The 23,699-nt window shown below is 42.6% G+C and overlaps 1 protein-coding gene and 1 long non-coding RNA gene across 4 annotated transcripts in view; one reads left to right on the top strand and one right to left on the bottom strand.

The window, feature by feature from the left end:
* Positions 1-23,699, top strand: part of epha6 (eph receptor A6) — a 220,950-nt gene that overhangs the window by 49,071 nt on the left and 148,180 nt on the right. The gene's annotated exons all lie outside the window — the stretch shown is intronic.
* LOC110501699 lies at positions 14,470-21,848 on the bottom strand. Its single transcript, XR_005038812.1, has 5 exons — positions 21,162-21,848; positions 20,788-20,882; positions 17,231-17,426; positions 17,005-17,129; positions 14,470-16,927 (listed from the first exon to the last, which is right to left on the bottom strand). It is a non-coding gene; the product is annotated as an uncharacterized LOC110501699 (long non-coding RNA).

Below are 23,699 nucleotides of genomic sequence, written 5' to 3' on the forward strand. Positions count from 1 at the left end.
CAGAAAATAAAGGTTTTGGAATTATTCCACTGGAAAGGGATATGTAGAAGATTCATGTATTTGTTAAATGAGCTTACAGATTCTGCATATAGATTCATAATTACAAAATGTAATCAAATTCACAATGAACTTACAGATTCTGCAAATAGATTCATAATTACAAAATGTACTCAAATTCACAATGAATTTACAGAGTCTGCAAATAGATTCATAATTACAAAATGTACTCAAATTCACAAGTCAAGGTTTGGTTATTACCAAAAAAACATCAGCAAGAGAGGAGATGAAACGGGGACACAACATGAGTAATCTCTCAGAGATTTCTATAAACAGAACTGTTAACGTAGAATCTTTAGGGAAGGAACGGGATGCGTGGGATCATTTTCAGCATAAGTTCCATTGCTTTGGACAAATCACAATTTCACAGGTGTTAGCATTTTTTAAATTTCGTAAGGGGAAGGGGCATTCAGGTGGAGCTCCTCGTTCTAGCATTTCTGGATCCCTTCTCTTAACACATATGGACCCAGAACTTAATAGAGCAGCTGACCAATTACACAATGCTTTTTAGTTCTGGGTTAACCGAGATTAGGGGCGGCTAGAGCGTCGGGCCAGTAACTGAAAGGTTGCTGGATCGAATCCCCCAGCTGACAAGGTAAAAAAAAGAAGTTGTTCTTCACCTGAACAAGGCAGTTAACCCACTGTTCCCCGGTAGGCCATCATTGTAAATAATAATTTGTTCTTAACTGACTTGCCTAGTTAAATAAAGGTTCAATAAAAACATAAAAATGAGGAGAGGATTTGAAATGGCAGGAAAGGGGAGAGGAGGGTATGTCTGATATGTCGTCTGTCTGCTCCACAATAAGCCCCTCTCAGCCCCAGCAGACAGACAAACCGAGTCATTTCCCTGGAGTGGCGCTAGAGACACAGGCTCTGTTTATTTATTAAATTACATAAAGCAGCTTTAAGGGATTAAAAAGCCTAATGTTTTCCTTTGTTTCTGCTAAACACCTTTCTAATACAGCTTTACATGGCGGAACTCAAAGCATGATGGTTGTGTCTCATGAAGAGAAGCACTAATCCCATTTACATCTGTTCTAGTTGTCAGCTGTTGCTAGAGGCAGGGAGGTGGGATACCTTCCTGCGGGGGAGAAAAACTGGGTTACATAACTGAGTTTACACAACATTGGCATGCCTTTGTGACAGACTGAGTATTAAACCCGTGTCGCCTGTGCAGCAACACAAGACTGTCTGATGTCACACTGAGCTGAGACCTATAGGCATTAGCACACGGAGCTTAAGCAAGTCTTCCGGTCTCAGGCAAGGCTACTCATCTCATGTGCACCGTTCCCTGAATTACCTTGGTAACACTGCACAGTGAAGAAACTCCATAATTCCCTGGTTCCCTATGGAGACGTCTGCCTGCCTGTTGTGGAGAGGAAGTTATTGTCCATTTCCTGCATGCTTTCAATGGCCTTCCCTTCCATCAGCCAGCCAGCTGTGTGATGCAACATGATAATACCCAGCTGGGTTATTGTGTTCCAACACAACACTGAGGCAGGCTAATCTGGATAAAGTCTTGAACAAATCCCTGTGTCAGTCTGGACACACACACAGTACAAATCACAATGTTAGTTTGTGAGTGTTTAATACCAATACTACCAGCCTGAAAACAATGACCAGTAGAAACTGCAGTCATTTTCATTATTCTTAGCAATGATTTAGGAATCCTTGTAAGTATTATCTAGGTAGCCACTTGTTGTTCACCTATTGAAATTGAACTTCAGTTCGTGAAAATAAATAGCTAGCCAACTATTTAACCCTGTTTCCCAAAGCTAACGTTATAAGCAGCCAGCTAGCATCATCTGGCTAGTGAGGCTCGACCGGACTGGGTTATGCGTTGTGAACACAATAAGGGTTAGGCACAAGTAGATGAGGTAGATGAGGTATATACCTATATGACGTAGGTAGATGAGGTACATACCTATATAACGTAGGTAGATGAGGTACATACCTATATAACGTAGGTAGATGAGGTGCATACCTATATAACGTAGGTAGATGAGGTACATACCTATATGACGTAGGTAGATGAGGTACATACCTATATAACGTAGGTAGATGAGGTACATACCTATATAACGTAGGTAGATGACGTAATGACGCCACGTAAAAATGACGAACACGTGCAACACAGCATTCCTAACCTAGCCCACAATGTCTGCTGTTTGGATCGAGCAGTCAACAAGTTGAGCAGTCATTTGAAAGAGTAAGAACATTTCTGTGAGATGCCTCAAAAGGTGAAATCCATTAATACCAAGATAATGGAATTCATTGCCCTTGACAATCAACCGTTCTCTGTTGTGGGTGATGTTGGCTTTTGCCGACTGGTCGAGCACCGGTACACACTACCAAGTGTGCTATTTTTCAAATATTGCCCTACTGGAGTTACACTGTAATTGCGTCACTGCTATTAGCTTCACGACATACATACTATGGAACGCCGTTTGGGTCTTTGCATGTCAAAAAAGATACAGTAGCGCTGTCAAAGCTGTACAAAAGCCGACCCCGGCTAAACCCGGACTTCACTGGGCCACCCTATGGGACTCCAATCACGGCCGAATGTGATACAGCCTGGATTCGAACCAGGGACTTTAATGATGCCTCTTGTACTGAGATGCAGTGCCTTAGACCGCTGCGTCCATGTGTGTGTGTGTGTGTGTGTGTGTTAACTATTTAACTGTACTAGAATGATTAAAAAGATGCAAACATTTTAAATATCGGTTATCGGTATTGTTTTTTTGGGGCATGGAAAATATTGGATATCGGTATCGGCCAAAAATGTAATATCGGTGCATCACTATTGTATAGAAATGCAGTAAATGACTTTCAACTTAGAATTCTTGTGAGGTACTGTATTGTTTCCATCCCTTAGATAAGCGTACTGAGGCAGTATATCTGGGCCGGTTCTGCTGCTGCCCCCTACAGAGATGGAAGATTAAATAGTATCAATGATTTAGCTTGTGACTGGCTTCATCTGACCAAGGTGTGTGTGTGTGTGTGTGCGCGTGCGACCTCTGCCATAACCAGCTTGTAAGCTGAGCCAGGGGAAGACTTAATTGGCTCATTTCTTGTCATGGACTCACCGGGCTAGCTCCTAATACACTCCCTAACCACCAGACTGATGGCGAGCTGTGTGTGTGTTCGTTTTGTGTGTAGCAGGCAGTGAGACAGATTAACAGGGTTTTATCAGGACCACTGGGCAGCAGTGAGAGGAATATGTAGATTTAGGGAGGAGCTGAGAGATGCAAATGAGGGAGCAGAAAAACATATAATTTCTTCAGGATGGGGCATAAGGTTCAGACAGATTGTGTCATTTCCCACTCAGTCAAGACAAGGATGCTCTCCCTCCATTTCTCCTTCTCTTCCTCTTCTTCCAGCGCTCCGCTCTTCCCCTTCTCCCTCTCCTTCTCTTCCCCCTACATCTCCCCTCTTCCTCTCCTCCTCCCCCTCTCTACCCATCTCTCCCCCCATCATTGACGTCAGTACTGGAGAGGAGATGGAAAGGTAATCCGCACTGGTTGTTCAAGTTCCCACCTGGGTGACCGAGCCCTCAGCCCAACACACACACACACACACGCATGCACAAGCACAACACAACACTGCTGGAGCATCCTGTTCTAAATGCATAGCCATCCAGAGTTGCAGGCAGAGGCAGAGATTGTGTGTGTGTGGGGAGGGGGGGGTCTGACTGCTGTTAGACTGTTAGTCTCCAGCACTACACACACAGCTCAGCTCTAAAGAGACACTGCTAGCTGGAGGCACACCAAGGTCATGCTGCTGGAGGTCTATGAGTCAATGTTTTTACTCACCCACACTGTACTTACAGCAGTAAAAACAGATCAAATCCACTGCTGTTGTAAGGGCATGTAAGACAATCATAGAATGTTGTATTACCTTATTATAAAGATCTTATTCTGATATTTTTACTGAGCCCTTCATCTAACCATATAAACACACAACTATTCAATCCTAAATGGATGACCTCTCCTATGAGTTGATTATTATTCCTGTCCTCTCTATCCCTCCGTCTCCGCCTATCCAATTTCCGTCTCCACCCCGTCACACCCTGACCTTCTGACAGTGCGGCGTCTGATCATCGCCCAACAACCAATGACAGGCCATTAACATACTGTACTGAAACTAAAGGGCACAGTGTCTCACAGACAGGATATAAAACATGGACATTATCAATATTCGCATGCAGCTTCTAGATGTAGCAGAGATCTGAAATGGTTCACAGAAATGTCTCATATCAACTGATTTGGAGCCACATGTTGACTTGTTTCGTGGTTCGACCACTGCTTGCTATACCAGAGAAATGCCTGGGGGCATTTTGAAAGCAACTCTCGCCTCCAGAATTCAATCTGAACATGAGTTGGTGTTGCTCTGGTTGGTGTTGGGAATGGATAGCCTCTGTTCTGCTCCTGCTACATGGCTAACGGGATGGCAGGAGGAGGAAATTGATAATGCCCTCCCTCCCCTCCCTCCCTCCCTCCCTCCCTCCCTCCCTCCCTACGTAAACAGGTGTATCCTCTGTCACCACCCAGGGATTAACTGTTAGCCTCCCTTCCACCATGCTTTACCATACCACACCACACACTGTGAATCTTAATTTCCCTTCTCTCCATCTTGATCTCTGTCTTCTCATCTCTCTACCTCTCAATCGCTCCCACTCTCTCCCTTTTTCTCTCTCTCTCTCTCTCTCTCTCTCTCTCTCTCTCTCTCTCTCTCTCTCTCTCTCTCTCTCTCTCTCTCTCTCTCTCTCTCTCTCTCTCTCTCTCTCTCTCTCTCTCTCTCTCTCTCTCTCTCTCTCTCTCTCTCTCTCTCTCTCTCTCTCTCTCTCTCTCTCTCTCTCTCTCTCTCTCTCTCTCTCTCTCTCTCTCTCTCTCTCTCTCTCTCTCTCTCTCTCTCTCTCTCTCTCTCTCTCTCTCTCTCTCTCTCTCTCTCTCTCTCTCTCTCTCTCTCTCTCTCTCTCTCTCTCTCTCTCTCTCTCTCTCTCTCTGTGATGTAACATTAGTGTTTATCTACTGTGAGGAGATAGATGGAGAACAGTCAGCTGGAGATGATCTCTTCACCTGAAACATTTATTCTGCTCCACTAGGAGACGAGGCGAAACTGGAGATTCTAGATTGTTACTTAAGCATAGATGCTTAAGATATAGATGCTCCTGCTCTACCCTTCTTCCCGTCTCTCTCTCGCTCTCTCTCTTGCTCTCTCTCTTGCTCGCTCTTGCTCGCTCTCGCTCTCTCTCTCTCGCGCGCTCTCTCTCGTTTTCTCTCGCTCTCTCGCGCTCGCTCCTTTGATTGATCTCTCTGGTCTGTAGGCAGGTCATTCTATTGTGTCCTGCTTCATTTCCAGTAAAGACAGTTTAACCAGGGCAGACTGTAGTCAGATGGGTTCTGTTCTGCTGGGGACGTCAGAGCCAGGCTGTTGCTGAGAGAGGCACACAGTCCTCTGGGAGAACGGGACGGGAGGAGACATGCATTGACACAGACAGACAGACAGATGAGGAGGGGACAGAAACACACACAAACACTCACAGACATGGCTGCTCCAATCTCTCCCTTTCTTTCCATTTTCTCTCTTTACTCTCTCTCTCACTCTCCCTGTCCCTATCTCCTTCCTATTTTCCCCTCCCTCACTCCTTCCCCTCTCTCCTTGTCCTCTCACTTTCCTCTCTCCTCTCTCACTCTCCCTCTGTAGGACAGACATCCTCTTTCTGAGAACTGAGTACAACAGACTGTGAAAACAACAGTAGCATGTCTGTCCATCTCTCTGTCTGTCTGTCTGTCTTTCTGTCTGATACAGCTCAAGGCTATATTATGATGTCTTGGGGTTTGTAGGTTCAGGATGTGACATACACTACATGACCAGAAGTATGTGGACACCTGCTCATCGAACATCTCATTCCCAAAATCATGAGTATTAATATGGACTCCATATCCTCCACTCTTCTGGAAAGGCTTTCCACTAGATGTTTGAATATTGCTGTGGGGACTTGGTTTCATTTAGCCACGAGCATTAGTGAGGTCGGGCACTGATGTTGGGCTATTAGGCCTGGTTCGTAGTCGGTGTTCCAATTCATCCCAAAGGTGTTCGGTGGGCTTGAGGTCAGGGCTCTGTGCAGCCCAGTCACGTTCTTCCACACCGATCTAGACAATCCATTTTTGTATGGACCTCGCTTTGTGCGCGGGGGCATTGTCATGCTGAAACAGGAAATGGACTTCGCCACAAAGTTGGAAGTACAGAATCGTCTAGAATGTCATTGTATGCTGTAGTGTTGATTTCCCTTCTCTGGAACTAAGGGGTCTAACTCGAACCGTGAAAAACAGCCCCAGACAATTTTTGTTCCTCCACCAAACTTTACAGTTGGCACTATGCATTCGTGCAGGCAGCGTTCTCCTGGCATCCTCCAAATCCAGATTAGTCCGTCGGACTGCCAGATGGTGAAGCGTGAACACGTTTCCACTGCTCCAGAGTCCAAGGCGATGAGCTTTACACTCCAGCCGACGCTTGGCATTATGCATGGTGATCTTAGGCTTGTGTGCGGCTGCTCGGCCATGGAAACCCATTTCATGAAGCTCCCAATGAACAGTTCTTGTGCTGATGTTGCTTCCAGAGGCAGTTTGGAACTCTTTAGTGAGAGTTGCAATTGACGACAGATGATTTTTCCGCGCTTCAGCATCCGGCGGTCACGTTGTGTGAGCTTGTGTGGTCTACCACTTCACGGCTGAGCTGTTGTTGCTCCTAGACGTTTCCACTTCACAATAACAGCACTTACATTTGACTGGGCAGCTCTAGCAGGGCAGAAATTTGATGAACTGACTTGTTGGAAAGGTGGCATCCTATGACAGTGCCATGTTGAAAGTATCTGAGCTCTTCAGTAAGGGCATTCTACTGCCAATGTTTGTCTATAGAGATTGCATGGCTGTGTGCTCGATTCTATACACCTGTCAGCAACGGGCGTGGCTGAAATAGCCCAATCCACTAATTTGAGGAGGTGTCCACATATTTTTGAATATATAGTGCATCTTATAAGCATAAAATCAGTTGTGTTGATATAGACATTCACCTGACTGTGTGACCTGATGTAATCTATACGCTTGGCTGCACCCTACAGTCATAGCCGGCAGGCACTTTTCACTGTGTGTGTGTGCGTGCGTGCGTGTATTTGTGTGTTCTCTCCAGGACAACACCGTTGCATACAGCCGTCACTCTGATCCCACATCAGTCAGAGCTGACTGCGCCACACATTCACATTCCAGACTGCTGCTGCTTCCCTGCCGCTCCTCCCTCTCCTCTTCAGCTAAAATAGATATGTAAAATGTCAACCTCTTTCCCCCTTTTTGCCATGCAGAGTTTGACTCAGCCTGGATAAAAAGAAAGGTATCTTTGCTGTCTGCTCAGACAAGATCTAGGGAAGAGAGAGCGGGGGAACGACTTCTACAGTTTTGAGAGAAGAAAAATACCTCCTTCGCAACAAGAGATGGAGGACAGGGTTCATGACCTTTAGCTTTGTTCCTGTAGGCTTTTCTGTTAAAAGACTTCTTAGGAAGAGGCGTCCCATCAACGGGACAGTTATAAATCATGCAGCGCCTTGTGTCACCAGCTCAGATTTTAGAGAAACAACAAATGTTGATACATATGTGACTTATATCGGCTGAAAGCTTAAATTCTTGTTAATAGGGGGCCGAATACTTTCGCAAGGCACTGTAACTGCACTGTCCGATTTACAGTAGCTATTACTGCAAAAAAATGCCATGCTATTGTTTGAGGAGAGCTCCTAACAACAAAACACTTTTTTCACAGTGATAGGTTTGATAAATTCACCTCTTAAGGTGAAATGTGGACTTATATTCTAAAATCTTTCTCTGATGTATCATCCAAAGTGTCCCAGAGATAACGTGAAGTGTCATTTTGTTAGATAAAATCCTTTTCATAACCTAAAAAGGGCCATATAGCATGCACGATCGATTTTGTATTTACACTTATTCAATTAGCAAAGAAAGGAATCTGTGAAAATCGAACCCTAAATTGTTGTTTCAACCAGTCAAATCACATTCGTATGTATTCCTCAGAGATCCTAGAACATAACCAGACTTCATTATATCATTCGGGGTGTAGTATATCCTATAGGACACCATAGGAGAGCGATTCCTTCATTGCACGCCGATGACGCGGGCAGTCTTCACTTGAGCGACTCTAACTTTGTCAAATAAACCAATCGGGGTCAAACAAAGCTAGCTAGATAGCCAATGAGCTGTGCTTTACGGGAGTAACATGTAGCTACTAACCTTGTGCGACGGAATGCCTTTTCCTTTTGGACAACAATTATAAGAATATTCAGAGTTATAAGGTTATGAAAACTTGTTGCAAATGTTGAACTTACAATTTGGCTACTAATACTGGAAAAGCTAAATCAAAGTCCAAGTATACAGATTTGACGATATTCTTGCAGAAAAAATGTAATATGAATGCAAATGTCTCCTTCACTATTTGCCCAAATGGTCCTGGGTGACTTCACACTAAATGTCATGTAGTTCGCTCATACTTCAAGATATCCGTCTAAAACTTGACGCATACACTGCTGCCCTCTTGTGGACACCATCGGAATTACAACCAGAGTGATGGGTGGAACAGGGACCTTTCTGTTGCATTTCAAAGATGGTGGTAGAAAAAAAGGTTGTTTTTTTCTTTGTATTTTCTTCTACCAGATCTTTGTGTTATATTCTCCTACATTCAATTCACATTTCCACAAACTTCAAAGTGTTTCCTTTGAAATGGTAACAATAATATGCATATCCCTGCTTCAGGGCCTGAGGTATAGGCAGTTTGGTTTGGGTATGTCATTTTAGGCGAAATTGAAAAAAATGGAGCTATCCCTAAGTTTTTTTTTTTTTTTAAGGGCTTAGTCTGTGTGCCGGATGGGCAGATTTTGCACTTTTGAGACATATTCCATTGATTCCATTGGGCTGGGGAAGTAAATTAAGCACAGCTAAAGGATTTTAAAGAAAACAAATGCTATTTGTACTGGAGTTAATATCAGACAACTCTGACAATAGGGGGTTCTTTGGGTGATGATACATTTTCTTCACGGATATTTTCACTAGAGGTCGACCGATTTTATGATTTTTCAACGCCGATACCCATTATTGGAGGACCAAAAAAGCTCATACCGATTAATCGGCCGATTTTTTTTATATTTTTTTATTTATTTTTATTTGTAATAATGACAATTACATCAATACTGAATGAACACTTATTTTAACTTAATATAATACACCAATAAAATCAATTTAGCCTCAAATAAAATGAAACATGTTCAATTTGGTTTAAAAAATGCAAAAACAAAGTTTTGGAGAAGAAAGTAAAAGTGCAATATGTGCCATGTAAAAAAACGTTTACGTTCCTTGCTCAGAACATGAGAACATATGGAAGCTGGTAGTTCCTTTTAACAGAAGTCTTCAATATTCCCAGGTAAGAATTTTTAGGTTGTATTTATTATAGGAATTATAGGACAATTTCTCTCTATACGATTTGTATTTCATATACGTTTGACTATTGGATGTTCTTATAGGCACTTTAGTATTGCCAGTGTAACAGTATAGCTTCCGTCCCTCTCTCTACCTGGGCTCGAACCAGGAACACAACGACAACAGCCACCCTCGAAGCAGCGTTACCCATCGCTCCACAAAAGCCGCGGCCCTTGCAGAGCAAGGGGAACAACCACTCCAAGTCTCAGAGCGAGTGACGGTTGAAACGCTATTAGCGCTCACATCGGTTACACCAGCCTAATCTCGGGAGTTGATAGGCTTGAAGTCATAAACAGCTCAATGCTTGAAGCACAGCGACGAGCTGCTGGCAAAACGCACGAAAGTGCTGTTTGAATGAATGCTTAAGTGCCTGCTGATGCCTACCATCTCTCAGTCAGACTGCTCTATCAAATTATAGACTTAATTATAACATAATAACACACAGAAATACGAGCATTAGGTCATTAATATGGTCGAATCCGTAAACTATCATCTCCAAAACAAGACGTTTATTCTTTCAGTGAAATACAAAACCGTTCCGTGCTTCATCTAACGGGTGGCCTCCATAAGTCTAAATATTCCTGTTACATTGCACAACCTTCAACGTTATGTCATAATTATGTAAAATTCTGGCATATTAGGCAGGCCAAACTGTTGCATATACACTGACTCTGCGCGCAAGAGAAGTGACACAATTTCACCTGGTTAATATTACCTGCTAACCTGGATTTCTTTTAGCAAAATATGCAGGTTTAAAAATATATACTTGTGTATTGATTTTAAGAAAGGCATTGATGTTTATGGTTAGGTGCAGTCGGTGCAATGATTGCGTTTTTTCCACAAATGCGCTTTTGTTAAATCATCCCCCGTTTGGCGAAGTTGGCTGTCTTGTTAGGAAGAAATAGTCTTCACAGAGTTTGTAACGAGCCAGGTTAGCAGGAAATATTAACTAAATATGCAGGTTTAAAAATATATACTTGAGTATTGATTTTAAGAAAGGTTTTGATGTTTATGGTTCGGTACACATTGGAGCAACGACAGTCCTTTTTCGCGAATACGCACCGCATCGATTATATGCAACGCAGGACACACTAGATAAACTAGTGATATCATCAACCATGTGTAGTTAACTAGTGATTATGATTGATTGATTGATTGTTTTTTACAAGATAAGTTTAATGCTAGCTAGCAACTTACCTTGGCTTCTTACTGCATTCACGTAATAGACAGTCTCCTCGTAGAGTACAATGTAAGGTGGTTAAAGCATTGGACTAGTTAACTGCAAGACTGAATCCCCGAGCTGACAAGGTAAAAATCTGTCGTTCTGCCCCTGAACAAGGCAGTTAACCCACTGTTCCCAGGCTGTCATTGAAAATAAGAATGTGTTCTTAACTGACTTGTCTAGTAAAATAAAGGATAAATAAAGGTGTAAAAAAAAATGGACAAAACGGTGTCCAAAAATACCAATTTCCGATTGTTATGAAAACTTGAAATCGGCCCTAATTAATCGGCCATTCCGATTAAACGGTCGACCTCCAATTTTCACTTATGAACAAATGTATAAAATGTCAAAGCTTAGACCATTTCTGAACTAGTTATCATTTGCTCTTCCTCTCACTCTCTCTCTGTTTCTTTCTCGTCATTTATCTTGTCTGTGTGAACTGTAGGAGTTAGTATTTGGGCTTGGCTGCATTAACATTCCCCTTCACACTGTATTATTGTAGTTAATGTGGAGCAGATGAGTGTTGACTGTAGCGTGGGAGGAGAGTAGCATCTCTCTCTTCTCCATCCTACCATCCATATTAATACAGGAAGAAGAGACCAAACATAAGACAGAATGCACAATGCGCATTTCAGATATGCTAAGCTTTCAGTCGAAAGTGACCTAAATCAGACGCTGTATAAGAGGACAAAGTGATATAAGTGGCCATCAGCCAATGGGGTTTGACTCGTAAGCGACAGGACAGATGATTGATGGGACCTGAGTCCCGCCCCTCTGAATCCTCAAAGGCTGTGATAGATGCTGAGATGAAAGGCTCTTTAGATTCCATTCGCTCACAGCTGGCCACTTGCTCCTATCGATCTGGCTGATGGGGGTTTGGGGTTCTGTGTGTGGGGGGTTGGGGAGATGGAGGACCAGTGTGTATTCCTTCTATTTGTTTTTCTGTGATGGATATCTCCCTACAAAGCAGAACAGACAGAGGGATCCTTTTCCAATCTGATTAATGACAAGATCTAAAACAATAGGATTTTTAAAAGGGGGATGTAACACACAGGGAGGATTGATGTTTAAATGTCCATTTAGGAACACACAGAAACAGCCTTTTCCTGTCGGAGCCTTGTGAGGAGATCAGTGCCGCCAGCATACCAAATATCCTCCTCTGGGAGAGCATCGACTGGACCCTGCTGTCTGACACACACACACACACACATACACATACACACACACACACACACATACATACAGTGGGGCAAAAAAGTATTTAGTCAGCCACCAATTGTCCACTTAAAAAGATGAGGCCTGTAATTTTCATCATAGGTACACTTCAACTATGACAGTCAAAATTAGAAAAATGAGATTTTTAATGAATTTATTTGCAAATTATGGTGGAAAATAAGTATTTGGTCAATAACAAAAGTTTATCTCAATACTTTGTTATATACCCTTTGTTGGCAATGACAGAGGTCAAACGTTTTCTGTAAGTCTTCACAAGGTTTTCACACACTGTTGCTGGTATTTTGGCCCTTCCTCCATGCAGATCTCCTCTAGAGCAGTGATGTTTTGGGGCTGTTGCTGAGCAACACGGTCTTTCAACTCCCTCCAAACATTTTCTATGGGTTTGAGATCTGGAGACTGGCTAGGCCACTCCAGGACCTTGAAATGCTTCTTACGAAGCCACTCCTTCGTTGCCCGGGCGGTGTGTTTGGGATCATTGTCATGCTGAAAGACCCAGCCACGTTTCATCTTCAATGCCCTTGCTGATGGAAGGAGGTTTTCACTCAAAATCTCACAATACATGGCCCCATTCATTCTTTCCTTTACATGGATCAGTCGTCCTGGTCCCTTTGCAGAAAAACAGCCCCAAAGCATGATGTTTCCACCCCCATGCTTCACAGTAGGTATGGTGTTCTTTGGATGCAACTCAGCATTCTTTGTCCTCCAAACACGACGAGTTGAGTTTTTACCAAAAAGTTATATTTTGCTTTCATCTGACCATATGACATTGGTAGAATCTTCTTCTGGATCATCCAAATGCTCTCTTTTTGCTCACCGTTCTTGTGATCATTTTGACCCCACGGGGTGAGATCTTGCGTGGAGCCCCAGATCGAGGGAGATTGCCAGTGGTCTTGTATGTCTTCCATTTCCTAATAACTGCTCCCACAGTTGATTTCTTCAAACCAAGCTGCTTACCTATTGCAGATTCAGTCTTCCCAGCCTGGTGCAGGTCTACAATTTTGTTTCTGGTGTCCTTTGACAGCTCTTTGGTCTTGGCCATAGTGGAGTTTGGAGTGTGACTGTTTGAGGTTGTGGACAGGTGTCTTTTGTACTGATAACAAGTTCAAACAGGTGCCATTAATACAGGTAACGAGTGGAGGACAGAGGAGACTCTTAAAGAAGAAGTTACAGGTCTGTGAGAGCCAGAAATCTTGCTTGTTTGTAGGGGACCAAATACTTATTTTCCACCATAATTTGCAAATAAATTCATAAAAAATCATACAATGTGATTTTCTGGATTTTTTTCTCATTTTGTCTGTCATAGTTGAAGTGTACCTATGATGAAAATTACAGGCCTCTCTCATCTTTTTAAGTGGGAGAACTTGCACAATTGGTGGCTGACTAAATACTTTTTTGCCCCAGTGTACATACATACATACATACATACATACATACATACATACATACATACATACATACATACATACATACATACATACTCACAAGCATGCACATACCCACACACAATGCAAAGTTGGTATTTTGTATATTTTCTTGGCATTTGTCCTTTCTTCAGTGACCTCAGGATCCCTAGTGTAAAAATGCTTTTTATCCATCTGTCAGCATTAGTTCCGCTTGGGTTTTTAGTCATTGGTTATTTGGACAAATCACAATTTCGCAGGTGATAGTATCTTTCGATTTTCTGATGGGGAGGGGACATTTGGCCTGTAACTTGCAAAGACAGAGGATGGAGCTCTTTGTTTGATCTGCTGTTCTTCTGGGAAATGTATCTCCTTGGGGTATAAAGTACACATTGGCATTACAGTTACATAGCTAGTGTTTACTGAAAAAACTGCAAGTAAAAATAGAAAACAGTGGAAACAATATAACCTTGCATTTTAATGTTACAACAAGAGGGAACTAACTTTTCAGTTCATCTATCATTAGCAGAGCCAGTGTTTATCCGAGGGAATGTTCTTATTCAGACTGATTGGAAGCAGAGAGGTTGTGTATTAATGTAACAGCATGAAAGATGAATGATCAGACTCCAGGTGTGACCTGGCCAAAACAGAAGAACAGAGGGATGAGAAGGAAGAACACCAGTATAAAAGAGGTTTAGAGGGCTGCCTGGGGGTTTGTTGGGCAAAGCCTGAGGGGAGACCTTTCTGTTTAACCTCCCTGGGTTGAGGTTACACACTGGGTGGGATAGAGAGAGGGAGGGGGGTAGGAAGAGCGAGCTCAGAGCCATGTAGCTGGCGTTAAAGCAGAGATTATGCCACGGAGGTGATGTGTTCATATGTAAATCAATCTATTACAGCAGATCAGCTGCAGTGCATCACACGTACACACACGCGCCCCTCCCAGCCATTCTGAAGTTTGAGGCTCAGATTTCCGTCAACTCCGCTCCTCTGCTAAACTGTGAAGTGCGGAGACAACCCTCCGGTGAGGAGCAAAGCTCAAGCAAAGCTGTTTCAACATTCAAATATGTTTATTATGACCAAACCACAAGTCTCAGCCCTGCCTTACACTGTTATCAAGTGACAGTAGAATGTAGTCAAAAGAATCCCTTGCTCCATATGACATGAGCAAATCAAAAGGTTTGTTGGAAAATACTGACTTTCACATTAAAACAAATTTGTTTCTCACAACCAAACCATAAGTCTCAGACCTGGCTTAAACTGTTATCAAGTGACAGTAGGGGACAATGTAGTCAAAAAAAATCCTTTGCTCCATATGACATGAGGAAATCAAAAGGTTTGTGGTACATGAAATACCTTGCATGGTGGACTTTGCTTCAAAACAACTTTAAATGCATGCAAATGATCAAAACATAAGGTTTCAAGACCTGACCCAAACAACAAAACATTTCTCTTTCAAAACAATAGCCTTCATTTAGTAAAATACCTGCATTTCAATGACTACTTCACCACATATGGCCAAATCAAGGCGATATTCTGTACCATGGTGCTTTACCCATTTAACTGACAAAACATTTGTGTGCACTGAGACATTCAACTTGGCAGCATCTCATGGCCTTCTTTCAGGTCATTGAGCCTTGACATCCTTCCTGGACCTATAGCTAGTCCATCCTGGACCTATAGCTAGTCCATCCTGGACCTATAGCTAGTCCATCCTGGACCTATAGCTAGTCCATCCTGGACCTATAGCTAGTCCATCCTGGACCTATAGCTAGTCCATCCTGGCTGATAGCTTGTCCATCCTGGCTGAAGGTTTCTCAGTTATATGCCATGTCATTTGTGTTTCTTGGCTAAGTTCATAGTGACATTCTTAAAACTCTTCAGTTGCTTTTTAAAGAAATTGTTTTTGCTTCGTAGCACATTTACACCATGAGGGAAGAATGGGCCCAATATTCCTTATACAACAAGGATAATGTATCATGAAGTGGTGTTTCGGTAACAGATTTCTATCAGGAAACAAATAATTGAAAAGCCTATGATGTTCAGCAATTAAGTGCTTCAGATAGATGGTCATGCCCTCTGTTAGTATAGGAGAAAACACAATAGTAGTAGTAACAGAGTTAGCCAGTATTTATCATCTTTCTGTACAAGATCACCAAATATCAATGTCAAATTACGAAGACACCAAGACTGAATAGCATTTAGACCCAAATCATTGCTCCCATGATCCAATTTGAGTGCAGGTGGACGATTCCTCCTCTCTGTGTAGCCATAGCTATATGAAGGAACTCTACCGTACACATCTTTAGCAGTCAAAGTTGGCTTGTAAATACTATAACAAGTTTTACCTCATTGTGCAACTCCTTCTAAAATGTCATGCATTATATCAACAGAAAAATAGTCTGTAGTATTGAAGTACTGCAGAGTTCAATAAGCAAGTATGCTTCACAGCGTACATATGAGGTAGTGTTGGGTTTGACTGAATAGTTTGACAATGGTCTGAGTGCGTGTTTTGTTCGTAAAGTCACTCTTGGGTCATCCTCAAAGAACAGTTTGAAAGTCTACTTTTTCAGTGAGGCAAAAACGGCAACAATAACGAGCACAAAATGATTCCACAAAACCAAACAGTTAATGTATACCAACAATGTGAAATGATTTTCAATATCCTGAAAAGAATGTTGGATTTGTGACAGTTTCTGTGTCTTTGAAGATATACAAGGACGAGCGGTCACTTTAGCTTGACCCTGTATCTGCTTCTTCCATGGAAGATACACAACTATTTAAAGTCGTCTGACCTACACTTGCAGCCAGCCAGCAGTTGTGCAATAGCAGATGCACACATATCAAGTGTGTTCTTGTTAGATATTGTGTAACATGATTACAACTAGAATTTGAAGGAAAATCAGCATTTCTTGGCTGATTATCAACTGTCTGTATTAGCATCCAACTTAGCGTTTAACAAAATTTGACAGTCTCCGGAATGTGCCCTGTTCAAATGCTTCCTAAAGCCTGAAAATGTACCATATACACAACAATCTGCTTGACCACATTTTAGTCTAAGAGTTCTACCAGGGAACATTCCATGCATCAACTTGAGATGCCTCACGAGCAAGTTGGTACTTCCATGACTAGCTTGGCAAACAAAACATATCATCATAACTTAATCGGCATTAGTGCAGGAGTCTAGCTCTGAGCTCAGCAACCCTTGGAGTCTCCTTAACCTCACCAATGTCTATGATGTACACAGTTGTCTGTATGAAGGTGTACATGTTGCACAACATTGCAGTACCAAAAACAAAGTGAGTCTTGAAAAGCTCATCAAAGGCACCAAGAGCCCTCTTTGACTTGCACGGCAAGTCCCGTTTGTCCAGGATGATGAAGTAAGCATGGATGCTGCTCCTCCTGGTCCTGACTGCAAGAAGATATGGTTGGCGGCTCTGGTCAATCGCATAAAGATGCTCCTGGATACTGGTTCCTGCCTGAAGACAACAAAAATGAACACCATCATTAGTTCATCATAACGGCTGCAGCACAGTCCAAGAATGCCAATACAAACCTTTTAGAATATCACAAGATGCTGTTCAGCTTGGGATGCGGACATCTTGCCTGGTCTTTTGCAGCCTTGTGATGAAGGAATCAAATGGAGCAGGAGAAGGATGGAGGAAAGGTCACCGTCCCATCCTAAACAAAGAAGAGATCCTGATTAAAATGGTAAATTCCATCAGTGACATTAACATTTCAGAGTTATTTGAAATATAAATGATAAATTATGATAATCTAACCGTCAGCATTTGTGTCAGCTCCCTCATTAACTGCAGATTCTTCCATCTGGATCAGCTCCTGAAGTTCAGCTCAATCAGGGGTCTTGCTTAGGGTCTTGCTTAGCATGATGATATTTTGCTTGAATGTAGTTGGCCACCACTCCAAAGACCTGGCTGATATTCCCTCTCCAAACAGCAGCACAAAATTATGTTCAATCTGAAACAAATAAGACAATGATCAAAACATTTGTTTTGTGCAAGTCAATGTCTTTCTCACAAAACATTCCATTTTAACTTCCAAAACAGAGTTTGGGTAAATCACAAGCCTACACATTCATTGAACTACTATTACGAAGTATTGTTTTTGTTTAAATTTACTGGCCAACCTGTCTAAATGGTGCCGGGAAGAAATTACCATAGTTATACGGACGCCCAACCAATTGTGCTATTATGTTTTTTTTTGCGTTATTTGTAACTTCTGGACGATCGCTTCGAGGCAAGCAACACAGGCATACATGAGAGCATCAGCTGTTCTGGACGACTGTGTTTTGTACATAATGTTTCTGCCATCATATCTCACGGTGGCAAAAAAGAGCTTCTGATATCAGGACAGCGATCACTCACCTCCGATTAGACAAATATTTTTTCTTCAACAAGCAGGACGCAGAGGATGTAATATGAACACACGACAAGGCGAACATCTCCGTCATTGGCAAGAGAAAGAGACGCAGGTACAGAGGACACAGAGCTTGGTGCCTCGTAAGGATCCGCAGACGGCGAGTGGGAAAGCTGCCGTTACCGTCAGTATTACTTGCCAACATGCAATCATTGGACAATAAATTAGACGAACTACGATCACGAATATCCTACCAACGGGACATCAAAGACTGTAACAGCATCGTGTCTGAATGATGACATGGATATTCAGCTAGTGGGATATACGCTGCACCGGCAAGATAGAACAACACACTGGGGGGGGGGGGGGGGGGGGGCACGAAATCTAAGGAAGTCTCTAGATTTTGCTAGGCTGAAGTAGAGTATCTTATGATAAACTGTAGACCACACTATTTGCCAAGAGTTTTTCATCCATGCTTTTCGTGGCTGTTTGTTTACCACCACAGACAGATGCTGGCACTAAGACCGCACTCAGTCAGTCAGCTGTATAAGGAAATAAGCAAACAGGAAACCGCTCACCCAGAGGTGGCTGGGGATTTTTATGTAGGGAAACTTAAATCAGTTTTACCTCATTTCTATCAACATGTTAAATACGCAACCAGCGGGAAAACAATTCTAGATCACCTGCACTCCACACACAGAGACGCGTACAAAGCTCTCCCTCGCCCTCCATTTGGTCTATCTGACCACAATTCTATGATCGCTTCGAGGCAAGCAACACAGGCATACATGAGAGCTGTTCTGGACGACTGTGTGATCACGCTCTCCGTATCCGACGTGAGTAAAACCTTTAAACAGGTCAACATTCACAAGGCCTCGGGACCAGATGGATTTCCAGGACGTGTCCTCTGGGCATGTGCTGACCAACTGGCAGGGGTCTTCACTAACATTTTCAACATGTCCCTGATTGAGTCTGTAATACCAACATCTTTCAAGCAGAGCACCATAGTCCCTGTGCTCAAGAACACGAACTAAACCTGCCTAAATAACTACAGACCTGTAGCACTCACGTTCGTAGCCATGAATGGCTCACATCAACACCATTATCCCAGAAACCCTATACCCACTCCAATTTGTATACCGCCCTAACTGATCCACAGATGATGCAATCTCTATTGCACTCCACACTGCCCTTTCCCACCTGGACAAAAGGAACACCTATGTGAGAATGCTATTCATTGACTACAGTTCAGCATTCAACAACATAGTACCTTCAAAGCTAAAGATCCTGGGACTAAACACCTCCCTCTGCAACTGGATCCTGGACTTCCTGACGAGCCGCCCCCAGGTGGTGAGGGTAGGTAACAACACATCCGCCATGCTGATCCTCTAAGGGGTGCGTGCTCAGTCCCCTCCTGTACTCCCTGTTCACCCACGACTTCATTAAGTTTGCAGACGACACAACAGTGGTAGGCCTGATCACCGACAACAACAAGACAGCCTATAGGGAGGAGGTCATAGACCTGGCCGGGTGGTGCCTGAATAACAACCTATCCCTCAACATAAGCAAGACAAAGGAGATGATTGTGGACTATAGGAAAAGGAGGACCGAGTACGCCCCCATTCTAAACAACAGGGCTGTAGTGGAGCAGATGGAGAGCTTCAAGTTCCTTGGTGTCCACATCACCAACTAGACTGGTCCACACACACCAAGACAGTTGTGAAGAGCGTATTTCTCCTCAGAAAACAAAACATTTTTGGCATGGGTCCTCAGATCCTCCTAAGGATCTTGCAGCATTGAGAGCATCCTGACTGGTTGCATCACTGTCTGGTACGGCAACTGCTCGGCCTCCGACCGCAAGGCACTACAGAGGGTAGTGCGTACGGCCCAGTACATCACTGGGGCTAAGCTGCCTGCCATCCAGGACCTCTACACCAGGCGGTGTCAGAGGAAGGCCCTAAAAATTGTCAAAGACTCCAGCCACCCCAGTCATAGACTGTTCTCTCTACTACCGCATGGCACACGGTACCGGAGTGCCAAGTCTAGGTCCAAAAGGCTTCTCAACAGTTTTTACACCCAAGCCATAAGACTCCTGAACAGGTAATCAAATGGCTACCTGCACTATTTGCATTGTCCCGCCCACCCAACCCCTCTTACGCTGCTGCTGCTACTCTTGTTTATCATATATGCATAATCACTTTAACTATACATTCATGTACATACTACCTCAATTAGCCCGACTAACCCGTGCCTGTATATAGCCTCACTACTGTTATTTTTCACTGTCTTTTTGCTGTTGTTTTTATTTCTTTACTTATCTATTGTTCACCTAATACCTAATTTTTTACTTGAGAATCACACTGTTGCTTAGGGCCTGTAAGTAAGCATTTCACTGTAAGGTCCAAACCTGTTGTATTTTATGTGCCAAATACATTTAGATTTGATTTGAATTGGCATCTGGAGATTATACACAATTTATACAACATACATTTGTTTAAAAAAGTCTTACCAAGCCCTTCACATCCAGAAAGTGTGGAAATTCAGTTAGGATGGTGGGGCATTTACTCGGGTCGTGGGTCATCTTGTTCCTGTACTCAAAGGTCAATTTAATATTCTTATATTCTCTTCATCAGAAGAATGCTTCATAAGAGAAATGGCCTCTCTGCACCGGTCTTCACTCAAGGTAGCCAAAGTGGATGGACTGGACTCCCTCTCAGCAGTTTGCCCTCCTCCATAGTATAGTTGAGTTGGTCGTTTCTCAGAGGAAGCCAACTTCCTCTGAAAGGTTTTGATTCTATACGAGAGTTACCCTTCTCCACTATTAGGGTTGTAATAATGTTCCTTAAGAAAGTGAACATGGTTACTAATCTTGAAAGATAAAACAAATAAGTCCCATTTGCTCAGATACCATACCTGTCGAATTAAACGCAGATGCCCTTTATCAGTTGTAATGTATACTTACATATCCATTTGTGTTGTAGGGATCCTTCAGGTTATGGGAACAAGGAGACGATGCCTTGTGCAAACGTTTCTCTCACACTGCGTGGTGTTGATGTCCTGACAAGAATATAATGTTGTGTTTAGACGGCAATCAGAACCTCCACAAGCAGCATTGGTCCCCAGTCAGGTAATTATCAGCAGTGATTTTTGAATCAGTATCATGCCCATCGAGTTTAATACCAGAGAAATCTTCAACCAATAGCAGCGGATGGTCAGCAGTAGCCCAACCAATTATGTGACTGAGATACTGATTCAGAAGTCATTTTTAACATTCAGCAGATATGGGAGCAAGTAATGCTCAACCATTTCCATTATGAATCTTTCCTTTAAACTTACCCATGAGTCTCTGTCATCGCCGAAACCAGAATGTTGATCATCTTTCGTCTGGTGCAGTCAGTCAGGCTTTTAGCTTTGGAGTATTCCTTGATGACAACCTCCACCAGGTTTTTTTCTTCAGTATGTAAAAAAAAAAACACAAAAAAACAGCAGTGACAAATCAATTTGGTGGCAAGAAGAATTGAAGAATGAATTACCAACTTACCTTTTTTTGCTTCGTCATCAGATCTTTGATGCTTTCGTGAGGGGCTTCCATCCTCGCTCAAAATAATTGTATCATCCGACTCATGGTCTGAACCACCCATCACAGAACTGGCAGAGACAGGACTCACCAGGGAAGATTCTGAAATACACAATAACAACACAGACATGTCAAATGTATGGTTATATTGAAAGTGATGCCACAAATAACCACGACTTGATAACCAGCACATAACTTTAGCATCATTGTTCAGTGTGAGCTTGAAAACACCTAAATCTGGCCGTGTCACCACCTCCTCAAACACATCCCCATCAACTTCAGTTCCAGACCCATCATACAGCTTTGTCTCTGATAAACTAGTAAGTGGGATCTCAAATGTCAGGAAAGCTGTGACAAACATTAAAACAACAACCTACAATTAGAATGGCAATCGTAATGCTAAGAGTAATCAGACTGACTGGTATGAACACCATACATTTATTTCCAATCACAAATGAAAGGTTTACCTCCAATCAAAAGGTTTTCAAGTGTCAGGTCAATTATCTTAACATATTTTTGATCACCATTGAATTTCACCCTGATCAGCATGACGAGGTCTGAAAGGATGACTACAAATGTTTCCACCAATACTCCTTTACTTAGCAATGCTAATTTCAAAGTAAATTATGAAAATATTGGATCATGACCACAACTTGACTGATATTACTTGTAGTGGGTCCCAAACTACAGCAAACAGACTATTCAACTCACATTCACTGTCTCCAAGTATGGACACGGCCTAATTAGTTCACAAAAAAACACAACATTCCAGCTAGTCACTATATAAAGTTGTCATGTTCTCGGAGCAGTCTTACAAGACTTCCAGAATCAACTGGTGAGAAAGTGAGTGGGAAACGCAGTTAGCTAGACTAGCTAGCTGCCGACGCAATGACCATAATATTTATCTAGAAGCATCACCCACAAGTTGAAAATGCTATTATAATTTGGCTAAATAAACAACTCACCTTTAAATCAGATTAGTCCTCAATATATAGTAAGGAGCTGAAATAAAGAGAACAAACTAGCATGAGGTTAAAAAAGCTTGGTGCTGAAATGAGACACGTCCATGGAACCACCACGTGGAGCAGACGAACTGCACAGGACAGGGGCGAGCTAGTTAGATAGCGTGCTAGCTATCTAGCAAAGACGTGCAAAAGGTGAAGCGCAAGTAACTCTAACGTTTAGCTGCACACACAATCAAAACGGTCACTTTTTATGTTACACTGCAGTCTGACAACCAAGTATCAAGTATTTAAATTAAAATAGCTAAATAATATCAGTGGAATAATTGTTTAAAACTCACCTTTGCGTGGAACAAATTAGGATTTTGTTGACCGAGCAATGGCGTTGAGAAAAGACGAAATTTGAACGCAGAAACTGAATTTATGGGCGGGGTTGTCATGATGTTTACACTTACTGAGTAAAAGTCTACACTAATAGAGTAAAATTGTACACCTTAGAAATTAACACCAGTTATCAGCACTGACACTAGGGCTCATTTGGCACTGCCAGTTGCTAAAACAACTCTATGGGAGTCGATCACTTTTGACACAGTGAATTTAGCACTGGGGATTTTACTGTGTACAGATGGGGCAGCAGAAGACTAAAGACATAATGCAAGAAATTCTGTCAGATGTGGATCCACTGTAATGCAGTGATCATGAATCCTGGAACCACTGCCAGGTCTTTGCTGAATCATTTTAGAGTCCTTTAGAGATGGTCTGGAGGGATGCTCTTGTAACTTCAAACATCTGTGCTATGTATCTTATGGGTCACAAGGAAGTTATATAATCTATGGCCTTTTACATTGTACATTGTAATCATTAGTTTATACCCTGATAGCAATGGACCTTTACAAATGTACTTGCAAGTGGATGTACTGCAAGTGGCTTTGTGAAAATACTTGGCTGTAGGCAAGTGAATGTATTAGCTCTATCCATAAGTATTCTGGGCCAGCCCCCTCACCCTGCCTCTCCTCAGCCAGCCAGTGTGTGTTGTCCCAGCCTGTATCCCAGGCAGCCTGTGGCCTGTATTGTGTTCACTAAGCTACAGCAGGCTGTTTATGACTGGGAATAGTCTGTCAATAGATGAGTTCAGTCCAGACTCCAGACGGAGCGTCCATTATGATTATAGATTAGATATCACACACAAACACACACAGACACTCACACAGTGGATCAATTCCTCCTTGTAGCATCTGCTTCCTCCCTCTCACTGGGCACCAAATAACACACACAGACACTCTGTGGTCTGATGCTATTCACTAATACACTACCTCTCCAATTACCATACAGAGG

This window comes from Oncorhynchus mykiss, chromosome 22 (assembly GCF_013265735.2).
Source record: "Oncorhynchus mykiss isolate Arlee chromosome 22, USDA_OmykA_1.1, whole genome shotgun sequence".
Classification (NCBI taxonomy): domain Eukaryota; kingdom Metazoa; phylum Chordata; class Actinopteri; order Salmoniformes; family Salmonidae; genus Oncorhynchus; species Oncorhynchus mykiss.